Raw genomic sequence first — 3,978 nt, 5'->3', positions numbered from 1 at the left:
TTAGCAACACAGTCGCATTGCTCCTCTTCTCTCTTCCTCTCTTTCTTCTTCCATTTCCTATCTCATTCCTTCCTTTTATTTTCTCTTCATTTCCTTTCATCTTCTTCTTCTTTCTGTACTAAGACAGCATTGAACTTGGCTTGACCGAGTCCCAAACGAGTTAGCGACTCGACTGAGTCAGCGGGCCGACTCAGCATCAGCTCCATGAAGAGAACACCGTCCCTCTCCTCTCTTTCTTTCCATCTTTCTTCCAAAACCCAATGCCCAACAAGGCTGCTGGACTAAACCAGGCCCACTTTACCCAACCCAGCTGACTCAAAGAAGAAAACTGAGTCAGCGAGCTCGGACTAGCAGCGACCAACTCGCACTCGACTCGCCCTCGCTCCCTCTTTTCTCTCTCCTTAGATCTCTCTCTTCTTCTTCTTCCCTTCTCTCTCTCTCTCTCTCTCTCTCTCTCTCTCTCTCTCTCTCTTCTCTCTTTTTGAAGTCCAGCACACCACTGGACTCAACCCAGCGACGACCCAACCGAGTCGGACAGCAGCTTAGTGTAGTTGAGTAGCGCTATGGTGCAGCTGCACCACCTCTACTCTCTTTCTCTCTTGTTTCCTTCCTTCTTGGAGTTTTGCAGAGCTCTGGAACCAATCCAAACTCAGACAAACTCACAGTAATGACTCAACGTGGGTCACAGCAGCAGTGGAGGAGAAGACGGCCGTTAATGGCGTCGTCAACTTCCTGACTTCTTCCTCCGATCCATTCCTTGGGGACAATTTTTATGGGCCCTAGAAATCTTGCAAACAAGCTTCATCAAAGTTTGGAGGAGATTGGAAAGGTGGGTTCGACGTTGGGAGCTTACGGTGGGTTTTCTCCCGTAACCGCAAGAATGGCAAAAAGATGAGATGTCGTGCCATTCTTATCCTATCTTAAGCATACCTTAACCTATCCTAGAGCCGTTGGATGAAAATGAATGGCTCGGATGCTCGGTTTTACCATAGACTTCGACCACTGCTAGTACAGAGGAAACCGGTCATTAGTTTCTTTCTCTGGTATTGAGGGAACCCAAAACCGTGTGAAATAGAGGGATAAGATAACCCCAAAGGGACAGCTGGGATGGACAGATGCAAAGGCATGTGGATTGCCAGCCTGTTGCACCAAAAGCAGGATTTTCATTTTCGGAAGACGTCTCACTCACAGCTCCATTGCGCCCGTTATAGTGCTCATGCATGTGTGCATGAACTCGCACAGATGATGAGGTTTTTGTCAAATGAGGGCTCTCCATTAAATGGATGGTCCAGATCATGTGCTTAGGCCGTGATGGTGGGCCACATATCAACACAAATGGAAGCAGTCTGTTTGAAACGGACGTTGGCGGAAAGCGGGAGGAGACTCCTCCTTGTTTGGGAAACTATCAGGTCAAACCCGATTTAACCAAACTTTTGGTCCAATGCACAGTGAGTGCACCTCCTCTGGTGCACACACAAAATGACTGTGGGGCCCACAGAGATGTTTTTAAGAAATTCACTCCTTCCATGATCCTTTGTGGGCCCATTTGTGCCATCTGACTGGAAGAGGCAAATACAAAGCTTAGGTGGGCCATGCCAACTAAATCTTGACCTTTAACTGTCAATTATCATCATTCCAGTGGTTAAATTAATCCCAATCTGAACATCAACGGTTAAAATGGCCTTGGGACCTGTTTAAATGAGTCTCAATGGGATATTCAATTACCAGAAGCTAGGGTCAGGATTGTCAAATAGTGGGTTGTGAACTAAGTATGGTAGGCCTAATAATGATGGATCGGGTGAATTGGATCCAAATTTTAAGATGACTTAAAGTCAAGGCCTTTCATGGCCCTCATTAAACAATTTTAGTGGTTTCTAGGATTGTCTAATTGAAACCTAAAGATTTATTTTACAATCCAACGGTTGGATTAGAGAAATCATGTATTAAAACGATCGACGTGATGTTGTGGATCTAATGAACAGTGGATTTACTGAGTTGGTTCTCGAAACTGCCGTTGTACGATGAAATTCTTTTATTAGTGTATTATGTGAAATTTTGTCGTGACTGGATTCCCATAATTAGATCATTTGAGGATTGGCATCGATCAAACTAAGGTGCGATGGTCCGTCTTTAAGATTAACGGATGGATCACAAGATTTAAGGATAGTGATTTCTTTCTACTATCCTAAGGGTCCTAAACTAGTCTAAGTGCATCCGAATAGTCAACATTACCATCTGACAGTTGGATTCACACGATTTAGGGTTGTATCGTTGAACAAGATGTTGTAGACTTGATGAACGTTGAATCTTTATATTTAGGTCCTGAAATCGATGATGAACGGTCTAATTGGTTTATCGAAGTGATTGAGATCCTAAGATAGATGCCTCTGAAGTTGTGATGGATTATTTTGAAGATCAATTAGATGGATGGCTTGTTATATGAATGAAGGTTGTGCTAGACGGTTGAGATAGATAGATTGAGAGTTTCCAAATGATAACATGTAGGGTAAGTTACGTGTGTTCCCACACAAATGTAAATTAAATTAGATCTCCATGGTGACACCCGAGTACTGAAAAGTACTACGTGTTACACTTTGTCTAATCCTATTATAAAGGATTACAGGCTACACAATCACTAGTTTAGTTGTGGCAGCACTAAATTTACTCGGACGCCGCACGAGGATCCTTTGCTAATCTTGGATTAAAGCGACTTGCATGGCCGCCATTTATCATTATGGATGGATTAATGATACAATGGGCCATAGGATGGATGATCCTGATTTGGAAAACAAGGCCCACTCTACGAAGATGGGTTCTCGGTTGAACGGGGAAGACGGTCCAACCATTAATAGTGGATCATCAATCAGTGGTTGATCGTATGATCAACATCGTATGAACGGTATGGATAGGTCCCATGATCATTGTGGGACCTACCAAATGAACGGTTGTTAGTATTTCACTTAATGGGTTCCGGTTTAGCATGTGGCAGCAGATCTCCCATTGCAATGGAAACCCTAGAATGTAAAGCGAATGGAGGGCTAGGATGATTTGGGATGGAAGGTCGAGATAGAATGCAACGAAGGCACGTGGATTGCCAAGCTGTCGTGATATAGATCTTTCATTTTCAGAGAATGTCGCACGCACCGCCCTCTTATGCTAGTGTTTGTGAGTACACATGTGCAAGCCATCAGGTGAAACCACCATGGTTTTGGTCAGTTCCCTACTGTGCGCAAGATGGACGGTTCAGATCATCAAGGTGATCGCGAAGGTCGGCTAAAATTTAAACATCCAGTCACCACTGGTTGCGGCAAGAAAAATAGACAAAAGAGGGGGAGATTCTCTCCTTTTTTCAGGCATGCTCGGGTTAACCGAATTTGACCGGGCTACCTGGTTTAGTGCACAGCGGGTGCACACCCCCTAATTCACTCGCGACTCCAAAAGTGGGGTCCATTGTATTGTGTGAACCGATTCACTCTGACCATTTGATTCTTTGATGCCTGTAGGACCATGAGTCAAAGAATGGGATTGATCTGAAGTTCAGGTGGGCCACACTTTAAATCTTGGACTTTAATAGTGGATTTTCGCTGGTCTGACGATCAGTTCTTTCCAAATATGGTCATTAACACATCTAATAATTCATAATCCAATTTAGGGTAGTTTTGAGAGTTACTTCTATACTTATATGGTCTACACCTCGATTAAACTCATGATTGTGAATTTCAACACCTTTATCGCTTTAGAACATATTATCAATGGTCCTAAGAGTCAATTAAAGTATCTGGGTGAAATCTAATGGTTAGTTTAGATTATCATACCCTTGAGCAGATGATGAGAGGTCATAATCTAATGATCGACCTTAGATCCAAACATTGATCCTCAATTTCAATGGTCAAATCTTGAGATCCAACGACACTATTGTTTCATATTCATTCCTCACTAGTTCTAGATATCTTAAAGACTACATAAGTGAAAATCTAA

Source organism: Magnolia sinica, chromosome 9 (assembly GCF_029962835.1).
Source record: "Magnolia sinica isolate HGM2019 chromosome 9, MsV1, whole genome shotgun sequence".
NCBI classification, from domain to species: Eukaryota; Viridiplantae; Streptophyta; class Magnoliopsida; order Magnoliales; family Magnoliaceae; genus Magnolia; species Magnolia sinica.
Note: the sequence above shows the minus strand (reverse complement) of the source record.